The sequence below is a fragment of the Furipterus horrens genome, unplaced genomic scaffold (genome assembly GCF_987537825.1).
Source record: "Furipterus horrens unplaced genomic scaffold, mFurHor1.1.pri manual_scaffold_7, whole genome shotgun sequence".
NCBI lineage: Eukaryota > Metazoa > Chordata > Mammalia > Chiroptera > Furipteridae > Furipterus > Furipterus horrens.
In genome coordinates, this window is record NW_028327177.1 from 49,269,949 (window position 1) to 49,294,844 (window position 24,896).

The 24,896-nt window shown below is 37.1% G+C and overlaps 1 pseudogene; it reads right to left on the reverse strand.

Moving 5' to 3' along the window:
- Positions 1-9,654: 9,654 nt before the first annotated feature.
- The window catches only part of LOC150004421 (uncharacterized), a 177,688-nt pseudogene continuing 162,446 nt past the window's right edge, over positions 9,655-24,896 (reverse strand).

Consider the following 24,896-nt stretch of genomic DNA (forward strand, 5'->3'; position numbering starts at 1 on the left):
AAAAGCAACAAGAGAAAAACAGCAAATAACATACAAGGGAGCTCCAATAAGACTATCAACCGATTTCTCAAAAAAAAAAACACTACAAACCAGAAGGGAATGGTCAAAAATATTTCAAGCAATGAAAAACAAAGGCCTACAACCAAGAATACTCTACTCAGCAAGGCTCTCATTCAAAATGGAAGGTGAAATAAGGAGTTTCACAGACAAAGGAAGACTAAAAATATACATCTCCACCAAACCAGCATTGCAAGAGATGTTAAAGGGAATGTTTTAAGAAAGAGAAGAAAACAAGAGGAGAGAAACACAGGTACAAAGGGAAATAAATAAATACATGTCAATAATACCCTTAAGTGTAAATGGATTAAATACTCCAATTTAAAGACATGGGGTAACGGAATGGATACGTAAACAGGACCCACATATTTGCTGTCTACAAGAAACACACCTCAAAACAAAAGATTTACACAGACTGAAAGTAAAGGGGTGGAAAAAAGTATTCCAAGCAAGCAGACATGAAAAAAAGCTGGGGTAGCAGTACTCATATCAGACAAAATGGATTTCAAAGCAAAGGCAATAAAAAGACATAAAGAAGGACATTTCATAATACTTAAGGGAACGATTCATCAAGAAGATCGTCGTCGTCGTTGGCAGCCGTCCGTCTCGAGAGACAATGGTGTAGCTTCTCAAGAGTCTATCTGCACCGCCGAGAATGGTTGTGCAGTCCGACTCGGGAGTGAAACGGTATCTGTCTCCTCCCGTGTTGAATCGACATCTTGCGATGACGCTGGAGTGTCCTCTCCAGTGAAGCTGAAGCTACAGAGCCTGGGCAGGGTGATATGGAGGGTCTGCTGTTGCCCATGCAGCAGACCCCCCCTCTCTTCGCAGCTGAAGGGTCCAAGGGAAAGACGGAGTCAATACAGCTTGGCTTCAGGTGCGCCGCAGGAGTTGCCGGTGTTGACTACAACGTCAAACCGCCTTAGGGACTCCAGCTCCGGATTTTCTGTCAGGGTTTACTCCCTTAGCCTTTCCCCTGAAGAGGTATGCCGCAAGGCAGCGGAGATTTTTTGGAGTCAGAGTTTTCCTTCTCTGATGTGCCCGAGAGCGTGCCCGCGGGCCGGCCCCCGGGAAGCCTGGCCGGGATCGGGGGTGGGGACGGGGTGATCCAAGCGGTGGATCAAGAAGATATAACACTGATAAACATATATGCAACAACATAGGAGCACCCAAATACATACAGAAAATATTAGAAGACCACAAGAAGGATTATTAACAGCAAGACACTAATAGTAGGCGACTTTAACACTCCATTATCAACAACAGACAGATTTTCTAAGATAAGAAAGAAAGATAAGATAAGAAACACCAAGGATATACAGGCATTGAACAACACAATAAACCACATGGACTTAACTGATATATAGAACTTTTCACCCCAAAGAAGCAAAATATACATTCTTTTCAAATTCAAGTGGGACATTTTCAAAGATAGACCACATGATAGGACACAAAACAAGCCTCAACAAATTCAAGAAAATTGAAATTATATCAAGCATCTTCTCAGATCATAATTGCTTGAAACTGGAAATCAATCTCAAGGAAAAATATCAAAGATATTCAAACTCATGGAGAACAAAAAACATGATATAAAATAATGAATGGGTTAACAATGACATCAAGGAAGAAATCAAGAAGTTTCTGGAAACTAATGATAATGAACACACAACAGCCCAAAACCTATGGGACACAGCAAAAGAAGTCCTGAGAAGAAAGTTTATAACAATACAGGAGGCATACCTGAAAAGAATAGAAGACTCTCAAATAAAAAATCTAACCCTACAGCTGCAAGAACTACAACAAAAACAATAAACAGAGCCCAGCGCCAGTAGAAGGAAGAAAATCATCAACATCAGAGCAGAATTAAATGACATAAGAGACTAAACAAACCATTCAAAAGATCAATAAAACCAGGAGCTGGTTTCTTGAAAAGATAAACAAAATCAACAAGCCTTTAGCCAAGCTCATCAAGAAAAAAAGGAGAGGACCCAAATAAATAATATCAGAAACAAAAGAGGAGAAATCACGACTGGTATCACAGAAATACAAAGGATTGTAAGAAATCACTACAAACAACTGTATGGCAAAAAACTTGACAACCTAGATGAAATGGACAAATTTCTAAAAAAATATAATCTTCCAAAACTGAATCAAGAAGGAATAGAAAGCCTGAAAAGACTGATAACGAAGAGTGAAATTTAAATAGTAATCAAAAACTTCCGACACACAAAAACCCTGGACCAGATGGCTTCACGGGCAAATTTTAAAAAACATATAAGGAAGAACTAACACCTACCTTTCTCAAACTATTCCAAAAAAATCCAAAAAGGAAAGACTCCCAAACTTTTTCTATGAAGCCATTATTACCCTAATTCCAAAACCAGGTCAACACAACAACAAAGAAATAAAACTACAGGCCAATATTGCTGATGAACATAGATGCTAAAATCCTCAAAAAAAATATTGACAAACAGGATCCAGCAACACATTAAAAAGATAATGCGCAATGACCAAGTGGGTTTCATCCCAGAGATGCAAGGATGGTTTAACATTTGCAAGTCAATAAATAGAATACACCACATAAACAAAATGAAAGACAAAAAACCACATGATCATATCAATAGAGGCAGAAAAAGCATTTGATAAATTACAACACCCATTTATGATGAAAACACTCAGCAAACTGGGAATAGAAGGAGCATACCTCAACACAATAAAGGCCATATATAAGAACCCTGAAGCCAACATCACACTGAATGAACAAAAAATGAAAGTATTTCCTCTGAGGTCAGGAACAAGACAAGGATGTCCACTCTCTCCACTCCTATTCAACATAGTGTTGGAAGTCCTAGCCACAGCAATCACACAAGAAAAAGAAATAAAAGGCATCCAAAGTGGAAAAGAGAAAGTAAAACTGTCATTATTTGCAGATGACATGATAGTATACATAGAAAACCCTATAGACTCCATTAAAAATTACCCGACATAATGATCAAATTTGGCAAAATAGCAGGGTGCAAAGTCAATATTCAGAAATCCAAGGCATTTCTGTACACTAACAATAAAATATCGGAGACAGAAACAGAAAAGAAAATACCATTTACTAGAGCAACAAGAAAAATAAAGTACCTAGGAATAAACTTAACCAAAGAAATAAAATATCTGTACTCTGAAAATTATGTAACATTGAAGAAAGAAATTAAGGAAGATACAAATAAATGGAAGCAAATACCATGTTCTTGGATGGGAAGAATCAACATCATTAAAATGGCCATACTACCCAAAGCAATCTCTATGAAAATACCAATGACATATTTCACAGACCTAGAACAAATAATTCAAAAATTTATATGGAATCAAAAAAGACCCCAAATAGCCAAAGCAATCTTGAGAAAGAAGAACACAACAGGAGGAATCACAATACCAGACATCAAACTATACTACAAAGCCACTGTGATCAAGACAGTCTGGTACTGGCATACAAATAGACATATAGATCAATGGAACAGTATAGAGAGCCCAGAAATAAACCCAGCTAATGTGGTCAGCTAATATTTGACAAAGGGGGAAGGAACATAAAATGGAATGAGAAGAGCCTCTTCAACAAATAATGCTGGGAGAACTGAATAGGGACATGCAAAAAAGTGAAACTAGACCACCAGCTTACCCTGCACATGAGAATAAACTCAAGATGGATCAAAGACTTAAATGTAAGACGTGACACCATAAAAGTCCTAGAGGAAAACATAGGCAGGAAAAGTTCAGATATCCCAGATAGCAATATTTTCACTGATACATCTTCTAAGGCAAGGGAAATAAAGGAAAGAATAAACAAATGGGACTACATCAAACTAAAGAGTTTTTGCTCAGCAAAAGAAAACATCACCAAGATGAAAAGGAAACCAACCATATGGGAAAAATATTTGCCAATGATACCTCAGACAAGGTACTGATCACCAAAATATATAAAGAACTTACACATCTCAACACCAAGAAGACAGACATCCCAATTAAAAAATGGACAAAGGACCTCAAGAAACACTTCTCCAAGGAGGATACACAGAGGGTCCATAGACACATGAAAGAATGCTCAACATCACTAGCCATCAGAGAAATGCAAATAAAAACCACAATGAGATACCACTTTGTACCTGTCTGAATGGCCATCATCAACAAATCAACAAACAACAAGTGCTGGCAAGGATGTGGAGAAAAGGGAACCTTCCTCAAAAAACTAAAAATGGAACTACCTTTTGTACCAGCAATTCCACTGCTAGGATTACACTTGAAGGATCCTGAAACCCCAATTCAAAAGAACTTATGCATTCCTATGTTCATAGCAGCACTGTTTACAATAGCCAAGTGCTGGAAACAGCCTAAATGCCCATCTGTAGATGAAGTGGATCAAAAAATTATGGTACATTTACACAATGTAATACTATGCAGCAGAAAGAAAGACAGAACTCCTGCTCTTTGCGACAACATGGATGGAACTAGAGAGGATTATGCTTAGTGAAATAAGGCAGGCAAAGAAAGAAAAAATAGGATATTACCTAATACAGGAGACTAATGAACAACACCAACAAATGAACAAAATTGAAAAAGGAACAGAATAACAGTTATCAGATGGGAGGCGGGAGTGAGAAGAGAGGTAAGTAGGGGAAGGGTCTAGTCAAAGAACATATATAAATGACACATGGACATGAATAGTAGAGTGGGGTATGACTGTGGGAGAAGGTGTGGGCTGGGTAGGGGGGAGCAATGGGGGAAAATGGGACAACTGTAATTGAAAAACTATAAAAATAAATGAATTAATAAAAATAAAATAGTAAAATAAAAAATAACCCATATGACAGAAATATGAAAAATTCTCAACCTCACTAGTTATAAGGGAAGTGCAAATCAAAATCACAATGAGATATCAGTTCATACCTGTTATAATGTCTATTATCGATAAGATAAGAAATAGCAACTGGTGAAGATGATATGGAGAAAAAGGGCTGCTTTTTATTTATAGTAAATAAATTGTTATAGTCATTATGGAAAACAGTCTGAAGAGTCCTTTAAAAATTAAAAATAGAGCTACCACATGATCTAGCAATCCCTTCTCTGGGTATCTACCTGAAAAACTAGAAAACATTTCTTCATAAATATATGTATCTCTGTGTTAGACGCTGTATCCAAGACATAGAAAAACAACCTAAGCAGTCTTTAATGGATGATTAGAAAAGAAAATATGGTTACATATATACAATGGAATACTATTCACTCATAAGAAAGGATGAAATACTGCCATTTGCAACAACATGGAAAGATCTTGAGTGTATTAAGCTAACCAAAACAAGCCAGATGGAAAAAGATAAGAACCATATATTTCACTCATTCATATGTGGGATATAAAACAGAAAGAAACAGGACCTCCTGTCAAGATGGCAGAATAGGTAAATGTTATGCTTGCCTCTTCCACCCAGGGCCACATGAAAATTATGTATAAATTACAGAAGAACCACCCAGAACTCCTATAACTGAGGATATAAAGAAGCCACGTCAAGACTGGTAGGAGGAGCAGAGATGCCAGATGGGCTGGACCCACTCCCATGTGTGGCAGTTAAGAATTGGCAGGGTCAACTGTAATTGAAAAACCAAAATAAAAAAATAAAAAAAAATAAAAAGAATTGGCAGGGACATCTCATCTGCAGAGGAATCCCCTGAAGAGTGAGGGTTTTAGCCCCACATTGGGCTACCCAGCAGGGAGTACCAGTGCTGGGAATAGAATTCTTCACAAGTGTTAGGAAGAGGAGTCTGGCTGTGAAATTCAGGAGGGATTTCATGCAGGTGGGATGAAGGGCTTCTGTAGACCCAGGCATCCTTTTAGGGCCCAAGAACAGACTGACTTAGTCACAAACACTAGCCTTAAGCTCCAGAGAAGGGAGAGCAATCTACTAGGTGCAGAGTTCAAAACAGTGGTTATAAAGGTGCTCCATAAGTTAGGGGAAGAATAGATGAATTTAGTTAGAATTGCAACAAAGGGATAGGATGATAAAAGCCGAATGAAAAAACATAAAAACAAACCAGTCAGAAATGAAGAATACATTAACTAAAATGAAGAATACATTACCAGGAATCAACAGTAGAACTGATGGATCAAATCAGGGATTTGGTAGACAAGGAAGCAAAAAGACCCAGTCAGAACAGCAAAAAAGAGACAGAGAGAGTCAGAGAGAGAGAATCCAAAAAATGAGGATAGTATAAGCAGCCTTTCGGACAATTTCAAGAGTATCAGTATTTGCATCATGGGGATGCCAGAAGGAGAAGAAAGAGAGCAAGGAATTGAAAACTTATGTAAAAAAGCACTGATGGAAAACTTTCCTAACCTGGTGAAGGAAATAGACATAGAAGTCCAGGAAGTGCAGAGCCCCAAACAGATGAAAGCCCACACCAGTACACATGATATTCAAAATATCAACGGTAAAAGACAAAGAAAGAATCTTAAAAGCATCAAGATAAAAACAGTTAGTTACCTACAAGGTTAAAGTAAAAAAAGGATCTTAAAAGCCACAAGAGAAAGCAAGCTATCTATAAGGGACCTCCCATAGGACTGTCAGCTGATTTCTCAACAGAAACTTGGCAAGCCAGAAGGGATTGGCAAGAAATATTCAAAGAGATATAAAGCAAGGACCTACAACTGAGATTACTCTACCAGGCAAAGCTAACATTTAGACTTGAAGGACAGATAAAGATCTTCTCAGACAAAAAAAAAAAAAAAAGCTATTGAAGTTCATCACCACCAACCAGTATTACATAAAATGTTAAAGGGTCTTCTTCAAGAATAAGAGGGGGAAAATAAATATGTGAATAATAAGATGGCAATAAATACAAATCTATCAACAATTAAATTTAAAAATGAAAGAAAATAAAAAAGCAGAACAGAAACAGACTCATAGATACCAAGAATATTTTGATAGTTGACAGATGGGAGGGATTTTGAGAGTGGGTGAGAAAGGTGAAGGGAATAAGAAGTACAAATTGGTTTTTACAGAACAGTCATGGGGATGTAAAGTATAGCAGAAGGGATATAGTCAATAATATTGTAACAACTATGTATGGTATCAGGTGGGTACTAGATTTATCAGGGCGATCACTGAGTATGTTATATAATATTTAATCACTGTATAGTACACCTGAAACTAATATAATATTGTATGTTAACTGTAATTGAAACATTTAAAAAATTTGTTCACATTAATTATGAAAATTAGGAAAATATGTTATCTTTCTCATTGTTTAATAATCATGCTTGTTTTTTTCATAATAACTATGAAGCCCAAATATATAAAACATTACTTTCTGCAAGCTCCACTCAGGCTGTTTGCTGGTTCTGTTATGTCTTATCCTTATTTTACATATCTCTCCAATGTCTCTTATTTCAACCTGAGTGAAATACAGAGAAGAAAGAATTAACAGAATGTTTTAAATTAAGCACATTAATTATTTTCTTCCTACCAAATGTTTTTTTTTTTTTTTTTTGGTTCCTAATAGTTGAAAACTTCTCAGGGACCCTTTTAGAATCTAGAAGTTAATCCCTTGCAAGAAGCTCTCAGTAGATTCCACAGACATGAAACATAAGACCAAAATATCATGAGACATAACTAAAAATATGCAGAAGGAATCAGATGAAAGAATAGTATAAAGAACAGACATATGCTCAGTTCTCTGACTACCACACATTTCTCACTGGAAACCAATGTCTTTTGAGCTGAATTCAATGACATAAAGATGAGTTTTAATTTTAAGAAGAAAATAAGCAATTTTCATCAAAGTTAAATTCAGTGAGTTCTACAAGCTTAAGTAGCAGTAGCAATGAGTCTAGAACTTCATTTTACTCTAAAAATGCTCCCATTAGACTCACAGGCTAAAACAGAGTTGTTCAAAGTTCAAGAAAGAAACAAATCTGCCCACACAATATGTATATTTGGCCAGTTTTTAATAAGATCAAAGAGTATTTGTTAATCTAGGTAGCACTGTAAAAAACTGACTTTGGAAACACTTCGGGCTCAGTTGATATCCAGGCTATTGTAATGTGAGCAGAATATGGTGTTTTACATTTCCGGTCCTCTATTCCTTTATCTATTGAATAGACATAATGTCTACTGCTCACAGTTTTCAGTTCAACTGAATAGCTGTTTAACACAATAATGGAGGCATTATGCAAGGTCACAGGTATACAAAGGTGAAAATAAAGGCACAGTCCCTAACTTAGAGTTATTTATGATCTAGTGAGGGAGGCAGATTTATAAGCTGACATTTTCTAAAGATTATGATATGGCTAGGACACTGAACTGTGAGAATTAAAAAAGATAAAAGTCCACCTCATTATTTAATAGCTTAAATAAAAGTGAAGCCATCAGAATCCTCTTTCATAAACCTTCCTTTACATAGAAATTATCTGAAGTGCCCACCGACACCTCCACCATCACTTTCCCCCAACAAACTGTACAGCAAGACCAGCCCTGGGGCTATTACAACACCAGGTCAGGAAGAAATATGCTGGCATTGACTGGGAGTCAGAAACAGAGGGCACTTATTTCCCCAGAGCCAACTTCTCCCCACTTTCTTATACCCAAAGCTGGTATCAGTGGAAGAACTCAAACTAGCTATTCCAGCAGACATAGCAAGAAGTTATCCCATAGCCTGGGCCTCGTTTCTCTCTGAAACATAAGTCAACCAATATTTTTGTCACAAGTATCTATTAGCACTTAACTGCAAACTTTTTTTTACACGATCTAAATTTAAAAAATAAAACAAAAGAATAACTGAATAGCCAGGTTACCAAGTATATGTGACTTCATGCTTCTCTGCCTATTACACTGGAAAATGGAAGTACCATGCAATGAACTCAGCTATATGCCAGCCAGGGGGCAAGTATCTGACATGTACTTTCTCTCCCAATCTGCACAGTGTCCCTGTGAAGTGTAAGGCTCTTTAAAGAGTCTACTCTAAAGAATGAAGAAACTCAAAAAGGTTAAGTAATTTGTTTAAGGATACACAGATGGATACATAGCTGGTAAGTTCCAAAGAAAAGTTCAAAACCAGGCTCTTTGATAAAAAATATCCCACTCTCCTCAAAAATGGCTATATGCTCACTTCAGGATTGGAAGAAAGGAAAAAAGGATGAAAGACTAGTTCAGAGGCAGCAAATAATGATGGTGAAAAAGAACAAGAGAGTCAATGCCCACAGAAGAGAGACTAGATAGGAAGGAGCTGGATAGTCCTAATTCAGGGTTCTCAGACATCAAGAGGTTCCAGTTGCAGTGTGCCTTAAACTCTAGACTGGTGCTGTTCAAACATTAGTGTATACACATGTTACATGGGGATCTAGTTAAAATGTAGATCTAGTGTGGGGCTTAAGATTCTGCAGGTCTGACAAGCTCCCAGGTGATGTCCATGCTGCTGGCCTAGGATCCAGAAGGCACCAGACTCCTAAGGGCTTTTATACCCATCCTTGATCTCTACCATTGAGGTAGCAGCTTAGAGCTCCTAAGTCCCTGTTCTCATCCACAGCAAATAGGAGAAGGTAGAAGAAAACATGTGCTGATTTCATTGATCAGGAGAGAGCGAGTCTTCAGTAACTGTTCGTAGAGCATTTCCCATCTATCAAGAACAGTGCACATCACATACATTCCCAGACATTCTTTTAACCTTACAAAAAGCCTTTTTAAAAAAATTTATTTGTTTGTTTGTTTATTTATTTATTTATTTATTTTTAGAGAGAGGAGACTTCTCTCTATCGTTCCAGTTTTAGTATATGTGCTGCCGAAGCGAGCACCAAAAAACCTTTTTAGTAAGTATTTTACACCCCCTCTTTACTGAAAAGGAAATTAAAGATTATGGAGGATAAGTAGTCTGTTCAAGGTCACAAAACTAATAAATGGTCGGTCAATCTGGTTTCAAACCTGTTCTCCATGGCTCTGAGACTTCCATTCTTAACCATTTACTACACTTCCTGTATGTCAATAGGATTTTTAAATGTACACATTTTTTCTTTTTGTCAGCAGTCCACCCTAAAATTTAGAGAGAAAAAAAAAAAACAGATATCACTGCCTCTATTCTACATGTAAAAATTATGCTGGCCTGTGGAAAATAAGTGATATATTCAAGGTCACAGAGTGAATATATTGGAAAGCTAGCACTCCAATCCAGCTCACCTGATTTCCAGTCTAAGGCTGTAACTGAGATTCTTAACCTTGATTGCACTTTACATACACTTGGGGAGCTTCCAAAAGCCTCAGTGCCTAGGCTGCAACCTAGATGAAATAAACCAGAATATCTGGAGGTGGAACCAGACAATAGTAGTTTTTAAAGCTCCCCAGATGATTTCAGTATGCAATCAATACTGAGAATCTATACTATCCTTTCCAAGATTGGGACCTGGGTAAATCACTCCAGAAAAACATTGACAGGATTTACCAACACACAAATACATATACCATAAGATATTGTATGAATAATCATAAACCTCTGTGGGGTGACCTAGTGTTCTAACCATAATATATGTATGGTGAATTATAAACAATCATCTTTAAATAATTTTTTGAAATGCATATGTACATTGAACAAAAGTGTTCCTTCATGACTACATGAAAGTTTTTTTCACTAAAATTTAATGATCTCCAAAGTAGAATGTCAGGCTCTGGTCTGAAGATGTAGAAACTACGTGGGTGTTAGTGATTGGTAGGTCCTGCAGCTTCAAATAGCCTGGCTTCCAGGTGACTTGAGTTGGCCTCATTTATTCTATCCAGTCTTATGATCAGAAGGAATACTCTCCAGGGAGCACATCTGATGTTTAACAGCTCTCACTCTGTGGGGATGGGGTGAATTAGTGAAGTGGGATATAATTGTCCTAATTAAAATCTGTCCAAAGCCCCGAGGAACTAGGAGGGAACTAGCGATACTCAAAACAATGTAGCCCTGTGTTTTCTAATGCTAAGTAAAGGAGAGAGATAATCAAATGGGCATGGACAGAGCTTCAAAATATGGCCTCTGACGATGCCAAGAAAATGATTTCACATCATACAGCTCTGCTGAGGAACATCGAAAAGTATATGCAAGTATACAAAAAAAAAAAAAGGCTTTCCATTATCAGAAGAATCTCTAAATCTGGTTACAATTTGAATTGAAGTTGATGGTGTATGAGGGCAGTTTCAAAATAAAGGTCTAAAAACTCCTTTTTACAAAAACAATTTTCTTCTACAGCTTTTCTTGTTTGTGTAAGATATGTTAGAAAAATGTTTCCTTTAATTATAACAATAGGTATTAGGATAACTTAAGGGAATTTTAATAGATGAGATTATTTTACACAGGACACACACACACACATCCTTGTGTATCACAGAAATACCTTTGAAATGTTCAAACAGTATATTACTGTTGATACTGTTTACCTGAAACTCATGCTCCTGTCTTGGAAGAAAGAGCTGCTCTGTGCTGTCCTTGCTAAGACTTATTGGTCCAGTGACTCCTTCATCTCCATACACCCAGAGTCTGACATTGGCTTGAGTCCCTGTGTCTCCTCTCACCACTAACACTTTCCATTCATCTTCTGACAGAGAAGTCTTGCTGCTCTGGACAAGTCTGAATTCTTCTACAGGGGTAAAAAAGCATTAGTGGCAGATCAGCTGCAATGTCAGACAGACAAACAGAATACTTTGTCACATGGAGTCCGAGGATATAAAAACAGAGAAGGGAGGAGTGCGGTGAGCAGAGGGGCACTGAACTGCTACAATCCTGAGAGTAGATCTGTGCTCATCTCCTCATAGCAAGGTGCTGGTCCAGTGAAATTGAACTACTGAGGAAAATTCAATTAAGACAAGAAACATCTGAAATGCCTGGCAATCTCTCACTTATCCTCAACACTTCAACATGGATGCATGTTGGAATTTTAAGTCTGTGTCCATAAATTTGTCATAAAGCTGTCTGGTTAACAGGTTTTAAGACAGAACTACTACAATACAAAGTAAGAAAGAAAAGTGGAAATAAAACACATTTTAATTGTGTATATGTGCCACAGTTTTTTGATCCACTTATCTACAGATGGCACTTAAGCTGTTTCCAGCACTTGGTTATTGTAAATAGCGCTGCTATGAACATAAGGTGCATAGGTTTTTTGAATTGGTGTTTCAAGATTCTTTGGGTATAATCCTAGCAATGGAGTTGCTGGGTCAAAAGGCAGTTCCATTTTTAGTTTTTTAAGGAAGTTCCATACTGTTTTCCACTGTGACTGCACCAGTCTGCATTCCCACCAATAGTGCACTAAGGTTCCCTTTTCTCCACATCCTCACCAGCACTTGTCATTTGTTGATTTGTTGATGATGGCCATTCTGACTAGTGTAAAGTGGTATCTCATTGTGGTTTTTATTTGCATCTTTCAGATGGCTAGTGATGGAATACTATGCAGTAGAAAGAAAGAAGGAACTCCTACCATTTGCAAAAACATGGATGGAACTAGAGAATTATGCTCAGCAAAATAAGCCAGGCAATGAGAAACAAATACCATATGATATCACCTAATAGAGGAAACTAATTAACAACACAAACAAAAGAGCAAAATTGAACCAGAGGCATGTAAACAAGGCGCAGGCTAACAGTTACCAGGGGGTTGGGACGGGGGAGAGAAGAGGGGTAAGTAAGGGAAGGGTCTAGTCAAGGAACTAGCATAAATGGCCCACCGACATGGACATCAGGGTGGGGATTGACTGTGGGAGAAGGGGTGTGCTGGGTGGGGGGTGGGGAGCAATGGGGGGAAAACTGGGACAACTGTAATAGAAAAACAATAAATAAATCAAAGAAAAGGAAAAAAAGAAAGAAAATGAACACACAACAACCCAAAACCTATAGGGCACAGTGAAGACAGTACCGAGAGGGAAGTTCATAGCAATAAAAAAATAAAATAAAATAAAACAAAAACAAAAACATTTTCAAATGAGATGTAAAAAAAGTAATATGAGGGGAGAGAAAATTTTTCTGAAATATTTCTGGAAAAAATTACCCTACTGGAAAGAGCAATGAAAAGGTTTGGAACCACAGATAGAATTTTCACAAATGCAAATGGTTTTTGAAGTGCTTAGAGTAGGTGAGTCTGTAGGGGCAGAGACCACAGAGCAGCAGTGTGTCAGAAGGCAGCCTCCATCAGATAGAAGGTGCCAAACAGCCACTCCTATTTATAAGAGATGCTTATTCCCAACTTACTGTCTTTTCACTCTGTTTAGCCTATAGCCTCATTAAGGATATGAGATACTGAGAGCATCTCCTCAGCTACTCTGCACTGACTATCTAAATTGCCCCAACAACTGCATGTAAATTATTAACTGATATTTCCTGGTAGAATTATATTAAAGACTTAGGTAATGAGATAAATTTCCTTATATCAAATGGTTAAAGGGAGTCAAGGCTCTTCCTACGTTTAATTCTGTATACTGAAACAATAGACAACCTTAGAGAGAACCAAAAATCCGAGTACAGCATCAGCAATGATGGCAACAAATCCAGCAAGTAGATAGTTATTTCCTGCTATAGTAAATAAATTTTAAATTTAAAAAATACTATGCCAAACAAACTACATGCTAAGAAAGAACTTACCTTTATTTTTTAAAGTTGCTTCCTTTTTACTATCCTAGATAATTTCTACCATTATAACTGTAATCATTTTTATTCAATTATAATAATAATAACCATTTATTAAGCTTCTACTATATACTAGAATCTGTATTGAATGTTTCATATCCATTTCTCACCCAAATTATGTTGTCAACTTTAAGATTAGAAAAAAAGACAGAGGCTAAATAGTATGCCCAAACCATATAATAAGTAAATAATGAAGTATCTAACTCTGAAGCCTCAGAATTTAAGCTTGATGGGTATTCTGTGTTTATCTAAACAAGTTTAAAAGGACATAAGATTTATTCAGTGCTAAGCACTGTACTAAAATCATAATATCCTTTGGGCATGTCAATCTTACCCAATCCTCACACTAATCATATGAGGTATTGACCTCTATTAAATAGGTGGACAAACCAGGACTCAGAGGTTAAGTAACCTGCTGACAGCTATACAGGCAGTAACAAAGAACTAAACTTCAAACACAGGCAGAGCAAATTTAAATTGTATGACATTCTGGATGTAATATAATATCAAAGGTAGATGACCTGGAAAAGTTCACAAATTTTTTCCCAACAAAATTTTGACACAATTTAATTTTAAAATTTTAAATATTTTATGTTAACATCTGAGTGCCCTGGCTGCCATTTCTAGCCAGTAGCAATCAGGAACCCTGCAAACATACTTGGAATCTCTTCAGAGCCCAGACAACTGCAAGCTCTATTGATAAAAACTTCATAGCACATCCATGAGTCTGTCCCAGAGAGTAATTGGTGATCTAGATCAGTAGGATACTCTTTAGGATTCTAATCACCTACTTAATGTCTTATAAATATCTTACTCATCTAAAAGGACCATTTTTACTCAATTCAAGAGAACTATTATTTCTTGTTTTCTGGGTACTGTGTTAGGTTCGTTCATTGCTCTCTAAATATTAATGGCAGAAATTAAATGTTTGAAAGATAAATAATGACCATCTCACTCTGGAAACACAAACTATTTAGTAGGAAAGATAGACATAAATATTTGGATTTCAAACAGGCAAACACATGCATAGGAAACAAAAGAAATATGACAAAGTTCAGATGTAGCAGAGAGTAGGGAGTGATTAACTATAGAGGGTGGGCAGGAAAGACTCATAGAGGGAGCCACAGTGCTGGATGTAGAAGAATGAATGAGATTTTTTTAGAAAGTGGAAGGGAAGTGAATTTCAGGTAGAGGGAGTAGCATGTCCAGTACATACAAAGGCTTAAAGTAGCAGGCATTATGGAAGCACTACACAAACTGTTATGTAACTGAACATGACAAAGAAATCATGAAAGACATTGGGCAAGTGGAAGAAAGTTGGCACATCTTTCTGCAAGTAACTGGGAACAAGTCAAGATTCTAAATTATGGTGTAAGTATTAGAAAGATCAGTCTGAAACACGGTGATCTGTATATAGCAGGGAGAGACTGAGGCAGGAAGGCCAGTGAACAATATACATACAATGAACAAACAAACCCTGGAATGGGGTCAAGACACCATGGTTACTTGGTCTTAGTTTGGGGGGGTTCAAATACTGACATATGCATGTATGTGTGTGTATTTAGCTTGTTTGATTTAATTGGCAGACATGTCAATGGTCAATGGCAGACATGTCAATGGTCTCATCTTCCTGCTCTACATTTTCACAAACATAACACATTTTCACAAGCATAACACATCATCAGGGTGTCCTCTTGTTACAAAATTCATGACAATATTGTATAATCTATAATATAGAACAAAATATTGAAGTTAGTGCTACTATCAATTAAATATGAATTACATCTAATGGCCTCATCTTTTGGAAATAAACCAAAGTCCATTAGTGACAGGTCATAAATTTATCCATTTCAGAACCACAAAAGCAGTTGCTTTTGTTGGCTAGAGGTTTAAAATATTCTAATCTGAGAGAATATTTTATGTGAATTCTGAATTAATCATCTAAATCCGTCAGGGAGGGCCTCCCTAAATAAAATCTATAGTACCTAAAATTTATTCAGATGACTAAAAAATGTTTTTCATGAGAGTGACAGAACACATTAATTAAGCACCACTCAAGCTGACTCAGTCAAAATAAAATAAGCTACCTTTTTGCTGCTAATCTCCTGAGGCTCTGAAAAAAGAATAAAAATCACATACAGAAATAAACAAAAAATTTGTTTATTCTATAGTTCATGGGTTGATCAAAGTTGGGGTCAACTAAAAGCATAAATTACCATCAGAGTCTGAGCATAAAAAGACAAGTTGTATAAATTTTTGTGTGATTTTTTGAGATAATGTTTAAGAAAGCTAATGTATACTAAAATGTAAAACAGAAATTGAAAACAAATGTCAGTTTCTGGATGTATAATGTAGTAAGCAGTTATATAAAACACAGAGATAGCTAACAAATAGAAAATAAGATGAAATAATCAAGGTTATCTCAAAATACTAGAATGGTGGACTGATACCAAGAAGATAAAAACCTAAGTGATATCAAGGCAAAGATCTAAATTTGGTTCAAAGAACCAGTGCATATTTTTTGTGTGAAAAAATATTATGAATACAATATTCTAATGATCTTAGTATATACCCAGAGTGCAATTAAGATGTCTAAAGCATGTATTCCAAGCAAAACTATATTAACAGATACAAGGGGTCCACATTAAAGAAATACTATTATTCTAACTGATCAGTTTAAGTGAGAAGACAGGCTTCTACTTACAAAATTACAGTTTAAAATAAATATTCATGGCTTTCAGTCAAGGTAGCAGCATAGGTATACATATTAGCATCTTCCCACAACCACATCGAAGTTACACTAAACTACAGAACAATCATCATTCAGAACTACCTGAAATCTAGCTGAATGGAAGGCTTCCAACTATGGATATAAAAAAGCCTCTTGGAATCTGGTAAAAGTGGCAGAGGCCTGGAATGGGCTGGTCTCACACTCACATATTGTGGATAAAATCAGGGGGGATATATAGGATGAGAAGCAAGTGTTCCAGGACCAGCCTAAGTCCCCAGTGCTAGGAAGACAAGTCTTCATAACTTCTGGCTATAAAAATCCCTTGGAGATTGTGGCTGATTGAGAGGGAGGGCTGCTGGAGTCCCAGGCAGTTCCTCTAAAAAGGCCACACATTTACTTACTCAAACTCACTCCCTCTGAGCTCCAGCACTGGGACAGCATCTTGAAAGGAACCAGGGACATACGGGGAGGAACTGAAGAATTTAGCATCAGGGTGAGAGCTGGAGGGGCAGCTTTCTCCAAGACAGAAATGCTGGCAGAAACCATTGTTCCTTTTCTGAGCCTTAGCCCACACAAAGTCAGCAGGCAGGCACCATATCTGAGTTTCCATAAGCATGGCTCACATTGTTCCACCTGCCCTGATAATTACCTGAGACTCTGCACCACCAAACTTGCAGGCCCACTCAATTCCAATGTCTTTCCCAAATGAATGGCCTATCTTGGCTGATGCTTCAGACTTTCTAAAATCTCTCAAACAAGAAGCATCAGACCACAACCTGTCCAGAAACTCACTAAGTGGCCTCACGCCTGGCACCAGAAGCAGCTGGCCTTAGTTCACAGCTTTGGCTCACCTTGGCACCTCCAAGCCCAGCACAAGTAGTAGTCATCTGCAGATTGCTTTTCAGCTCATGTCAGGTGGCCCTGAGCAGAACAGAGGTGGTGGCTGACCTTGGCCTACACTTCCCAGGACAGCTTCAGATCATATTGAAGCAGGACCCAACCATACTCAAGCAGCAGACTCAGTGGACACAAGAGTCCTGCTGATGTAACCCCTGTTCTGTGGAAGGAGCCTCTGCACACCTGATCCTCCATGGTAGTTGCAGCCAGTCCTTGCAGCTGATCATGCCAGGGGTAAATTTCTTCCATTGACATGCCAACAGCAATCAAGGCTCAACTACAACAGGAGGAGGGTATACACAGCCCACACAGGAATAGGGGGAGGTAGCGGTCAGGTGCACCTGGAGTGCCCAGGTAGGGTGAACAGGAAGGCTGTGCCACTAAATCTTATAGGACAATTACTACATAAAACCACTCTACCAGGTCCAGGACACGCAGCAGCACTATTGAATAAACAGACACAAACACAGGGAAACTGCCAAAATCAGGAGGCAAAGAAACATGTCCCAAGTGAAAGAACAGAATAAAACCCCAGAAAAAGAAATAAACAAAATAAATACAAATAATATACTAGATGCAGAGTTTGAAACACTGGTTATAAGGATGCTCAATAAACTTAGGTGAAGAGTAGATAAACTTAGTAAGAATGTCAACAAAAAGATAGAATAAAAACAGAACTAGGAAAACTTAAAAAATGAACCAGTCAGAAATGAAGAATACATTAACTGAAATGGAGAATACATTACCAGGAATCAACAGCAGAATTGATTAATCAAATCAGAGATTTGGAAGAAAAAGAAGCAAAAAATACCCACTCTGAATAGCAAAAGAAAAAGAATCCAAAAAATGAGGCTAGTATAAGGAGCCTCTGAGACAACTGCAAGTGTACCACCATTCACATCATGCGAGTGACAGAAGGAGGAGAGAGAGAGCAAGGAATTAAAACCTATGTGGAAAAAAAAATAGTGATGAAAAACTTTCCTGATCTGCTGAAGGAAATAGACATACAAATCCAGGAAGGGCAGAATGTCCCAAACAAGATGAACACAAAGAAGCCCACAGCAAAACACATCATCATTAAAATGGCAAAGTTTAAAAACAAAGACATAATATTTTTTAAAATTAATTTTAGAGAAAAAGGAAGGGAGGGAGAGAGAGAGAAAAAAAACATCAATATGAGAGAGAAACATCAATCAGTTGCCTCTCATAAGTGCCCAAACAGGGAATCAAACCCAAAAACTCGGCATGCACGCTGACCAGGAATTGAACCAGCAACCTTTTGGTGTATGGGACCATACTCCAACCAATTGAGCCACCTGACCAGGGTGACAAAGATAGAACCTTAAAAGCAGCAAGAGAAAAACAGTTAGTTACCTACAATGGAGCTCCAATAAGACTCTCAGTTGGTTTCTCTACAGAAACTTAGCAGGCCAGAAGAGAGTAGCAAGTATTCAAATTGATGAAAAGCAGGAACCTACATACAATCAAGATTACTCTACCCAGCAAAGGTATCACTTAGAATCAAAGAGTTTCCCAAACAAGAAGAAGCTAAAGGAGTTCATCACTACTAAAACAGTATTACATAACATATTAAAGGGTCTTCTTCAAGAAGAAAAAGAAAAAATATATAAATATAAATAATAAAATGCCAATAAATACATATTCCAATGATTAAATCTTAAAAATAAACAAGGAAAACAGAAATAGACTCTGGATACTGAGTACTATTTTTTTTAAGATTAAAAGGAAACAAACATTAAGATCACAACAAGAACAATTACTATAATCTATTACCTGAAAATTTCATTTACAAGGGTTATTCTAAAGAAATAATACAAAATTACAAATGAGTGTTCATTGCAAGTTATACATAAACATGTTTTGAAAAAATATAATGCCCAATTGTATTTAATATTATGAAAAATGCTTATAATAATTACTATCTTTTATTAATTAAAAACAGATTACAAAATTTTGTACCCCAATGTAACTTATGAATGTATTTATATATATGTAAATATGTATGAAAATTTAAATACTTTTTGGAGGGCAATAAGAAAATATAATTTGGAGTAGAAGATGGCGGAGGAGTGAGGGGAGGCTGCGCTTTCTGGCTCCCGAGACCTGTCTGTGTTTGGACTAATTGCAGACAGAACATCTCAGTGAGCAGCTGGACACTGGCAGGAGTCAAGCCCTGGCACTGCTGGATTAGAGAAAACCATCTGGGAATGACCTGTTTGGTGAGGATAGCGGAGGAAAAAGGGATGAGATGGGATTTCTAACTGGGGTGGCTCCCTGAACTGCAGCTGGAAGGACACAAAGGCTTTTTGGCGACCACAGGCTTCCCCAGAGAGGAATCGGGAGGAGAGTGGATCTCTGCCCTCTGGCAGAGACAGGACTGGACCAGGTGGCATTAGCGCTGAAAGACAAGAAACAGCATACTGCTGTACATGTGAGAACGTGATTTTCCTTTATATTTTCCTCTTGTGAACTGTGGAGAGGGGAGGAAAGGTTGGGGGTGATAGGACATTCTTGAGGAGTGCAGGCACAAAAGTGCACTCGCCTACTCCCCAACCCTCCCCTTGGGTTGTGTAGGTGCGCACAGGGAAGTGCCCTCATTCATTGGCCCAGGTGCACAGGGCCACGCGTCCAGGTGCCTCTCAGATACACCCCAACAGACATAAGATCAATGCCCCAATGGGTGCAGGGAGGGCCCGCTGGGCACACTGAAGATGGTGTGCAGACACCCCTGGCCAGCCCCAGTGGGCACCAAGCCAGAGCGCAGACCACTTGTGCGGGCTCTGCTGGTGTCCGCCCAGGTGGGTGCGGGAACGGTGGACGGCTGCAGCGTGAGAACAGCAGGCTGCAGCAACTCACAGACACTCACTTCCACTGTGCACAAGTGTCCAAGGCCTCACCCTGAGGGTCAAGAGACCAACTCTCCTGGGGCGCAGCTTGGCAGGCCTGAGGCTAGGGTGTGCACAAGCTCCCCGGCCAGCTTTAAACAGGCACCAAACCTGCAAAGATCAGGAACCTCTGGCCCACCTCATTAGACTAGCTGTGGATCTAGAAAAAAAAGATGACACACAAAGGCTGAACTGAGTAAAAACTTTCCTTTTGTATATATATATTTTTAAATTTTTATTTCTATTTTAGGTTTTCTATTTATATTTTATTTTAATTTTTTTAATTTCTTATTTTTTAATTTCAATTTTAATTTTTACTTTTACTTAAAAACTTTTTTAAAACTATATCTTTAATTTGTTTTATATTATCTCTCCTCATCCTTCCTTCTTAATTTTTGTTTGTTTGTCTGTTTTGTTTATCCTCCCTTTCACACTAAATATATAGCACATAACTACTATATAAATCTAATACTATACAATTCCACTTTCTTACTGTATTCTGAACTCTTCTCTCTTTTTCTTTTATTATTATTAACATACAATGTAAATATTACTTACTGTCTTGCATACTCTCAACACTACTTGCTACTATTACTAATCTATCATCCCCTCTCTCAAAAAATCATATTATTCCTCTTTTAAAATAACTCTTATTTATTCTTCCTATAGTATAAAAGCCCTAACCTCTCTACATTTATATTAATACTGGCGCATTTGCTGACAATAGCGGGATAGAGGGTGGGGGATATTTTTGAGGGTGTGGGTTTTCTGCTTGGGCTGTGTGTTTATGTTTTTAACAGCATCCTCACAAAAGAACTCAAGACAAAGAGGACAGAGTGACTCTCAATCAACTAGCCAGAGGGAAGATCCCACCAAAGAGCATCTGAAATATAACCAGACAGCATAAAGAAACAACATAAAGGGTAATCCAAGAACATCAGGCTCAGGAGATGAAAGAGACTGCACCACTGAAACCCCCAGATCTCCTATAAAAAATCTCATACCACAAAGGTGGGAAGTCAAAGCAGACAAACCCAAAAAAAACAAAAACAAACAAGTACCGAACATGGTAAGATGCAGAAACAACCTCTCAATGAAAAGAAAAGAGGAATCCCCAGGAAGAGAGGTAGATGGGATAGACATAGCCCAAATGTCAGACATGGAATTCAAAACAATGATGGTGAAGAAGCTCAATATACTGAACAAACTCAAAAACAACTACAACAACCTCCAAGGAAGTTACCAACAGTTCCAAGAAAATTACAGGGAACTTACAGAGAACTACACCAGCATAAAAAAAGACATAGAAACTATTAACAATAACCAGGAAGAAATGAAGAATGCAATCTCTGAACTGAAAAACACAGTAGAATCAATCAAAAGCAGGCTAAACAAAGCAGAGGATCAGATCAGTGAGTTGGAGGACAATGTAGAAAAAATTTCCAGACAATACAACAAAATGAAAAAAGATTGAAGAAGTACGAAGAATATGTAAGGGAATTACAGAATAGCATGAGGAAGAACAACATCCAAGTCATCGGAATTAAAAAGGGAGAAGAAGAGGAACGAAGAATAGAAAAGCCGATAGGAGAAATAATGACAGAAAATTTTCCCAACCTGATGAGAGAAAAAGTTATGCAAGTTCAGGAAGCACAGAGAGTCCCAATGAAGAGGAACCCCAAAAGGCCCACTCAAAGGCACATCATAATTAAAATGGCAACATTCAAAGATAAAGAGAGAATTCTAAAAGCAGCAAGAGAAAAACAGCAAATAACATACAAGGGAGCTCCAATAAGACTATCAACCGATTTCTCAAAAAAAAAACACTACAAACCAGAAGGGAATGGTCAAAAATATTTCAAGCAATGAAAAACAAAGGCCTACAACCAAGAATACTCTACCCAGCAAGGTTCTCATTCAAAATGGAAGGTGAAATAAGGAGTTTCACAGACAAAGGAAGACTAAAAGAATATATCTCCACAAAATCAGCACTGCAAGAGATGCTAAAGGGAATATTTTAAGAAAGAGAAGAAAATAAGAAGAGAGAAACACAGGTACAAAGGGAAATGAATAAATACATGTCAATAATAACCTTAAATGTAAATGGATTAAATGCTCCAATTAAAAGACGTATGATAACGGAATGAATATGAAAACCGGACACACATATTTGCTGCCTACAAGAAACACACCTCAAAAAAGAAGATTTACACAGACTGAAAGTAAAGGGATACAAAAAAGAATACCAAGCAAACAGACATGAAAAAAAAAGCTGGGGTAGCAGTCCTCATATCAGACAAAATGGATTTCAAAGCAAGGGCAATAAAAAAAGACAAAGAAGCACATTTCATAATACTTAAGGGAACAATCTATCAAGAAGATATAAGACTGATAAACATATATGCACCCAACATAGGAGCACCCAAATACATACAGAAAATATTAGAAGACCACAAGAAGGATATTAACAGTAACACATTTATAGTAGGGGACTTTACACTCCATTATCAACAATGGACGAATCTTCAAAGCTAAGAAAGACCAAGAATATGCAGGACTTGAACAACACACTAAATGACATGGACTTAACTAATATATATATAACTTTTCACCCCAAAGAAGCAAAATATACATTCTTTTCAAATGCACATAGGACATTTTCAAAGATAGACCACATAATATAACACAAAACAAGTCTCAACAAATTCAAGAAAATTGAAATCATATCAAGCACCTTTTCAGACCACAATGCCTTGAAAGTAAAAATCAACCTCAGGGAAAAAAATCAAAGGCACCCAAACTCATGGAGAATGAATAACACACTCTTAAATAACGAATGGGTTAACAATGACATCAAAGAGGAAATCAAGAAATTTCTAGAAATTAATGACAATGAACACACAACAGCCCAAAACCTATGGGACACAGCAAAAGCAGTCCTAAGAGGGTAGTTCATAGCAATACAGGCGTATCCAAAAAGGATAGAAGAATCTCAAATAAAAAATCTAACCCTACAGCTACAAGAACTAGAACAACAACTACAAACAAAGCCTAGGGCAAGAAAAAGAAAGGAAGTAATAAATATCAGAGCAGAATTAAATGACATAGAGACCAAACAAACAATCCAAAACATCAACAAAACTAGGATCTGGTTCTTTGAAAAAATAAACGAAATCGACAAGCCTTTAGTCAGGCTAATCAAGGAAAAAGGAGATAAGACCCAAATAAACAAAATCAGAAATGAGAAAGCAGAAATCACGACTGATACCACAGAGATACAAAAGATTATAAGAAATTACTACAAACAACTGTATGGCAAGTAATTTGACAACCTAGAAGAAATGGACAAATTTCTAGAAACATATAACCTTCCAAAACTGAATCAAGAAGTAGAAAGTCTCAACAGACGAATAACAAAGAAGGAAATTGAAACAGTAATCAAAAATCTCCCTGCACACAAAAGCCCTAGACTGGATGGCTTCACAGGTGAATTTTACAAAACATTTAGGGAATAAGTAAATCCTACCCTTCTCAAACTATTCCAAAAAATCCAAGAAGAGAAAAAAATTCCAAACTCTTTCTATAAAACCAGTATTACCCTAATTCAAAAACCAGGTAAAGACACAACAAAGAAAGAAATCTACAGGCCAATATCACTGATGAACATAGATGCTAAAATCCTCAACGAAATATTGACCTACAAGATACAGCAATATATCAAAAGATCATACACCACGATCAAGTGGGATTCATCCCAGAAATGCAAGGGTGGTTTAATATTCACAAATCAATAAATATAATACATCACCTAAACAAAATGAAAGAGAAAAATCACATGATCATATCAATAGATGCAGAAAAAGCATTTGATAAAGTATAATACCCATTATCATGAAAACACTCAGCAAAATGGGAATAGAGGGAGCATACCTTAACATAATTAAGGCTATATATGACAAACCCAAAGCTAACATCATACTTAATGAACAAAAACTGAAAGCATTCCCCCTGAAATCAGGAACAAAACGAGGCTGCCCACTCTCTCCACTCCTATTCAACATAGTGTTGGAAGTCCTAGCCACAGCAATCATACACACAAAAAAAAGAAATAAAAGGCATCCAAATTGGGAAAGAAGAAGTAAAACTATGATTATATGCAGATGACAAGGTAGTTTACAAAGAAAACCTTATAAACTCCACTAAAAAAACTACTCGATATAACAAGCAAATTTTGCAAAATAGCAGGGTACAAAATAAATATACAGAAATCTAAGGCATTTCTGTACACAAACAATAAAATATCAGAGACAGAAACAAAAACAACAACAACACCATTTACTATAGCAACAAGAAAAATAAAGTACCTAGGAATAAACTTAACCAAAGAGATAAAAGACCTGTACTCTGAAAATTACATAACATTGAAGAAAGAAATTAAGGAAGATACAAATAAATGGAAGCAAATACCATGTTCTTGGATAGGAAGAATCAACATCATCAAAATGGCCATACTACCCAAAGCAATTTACAGATTCAATGCTATCCCTATGAAAATACCAATCACATATTTCACAGACCTAGAACAAATACTCCAAAAATTCATATGGAACCAAAAAAGACCCCGA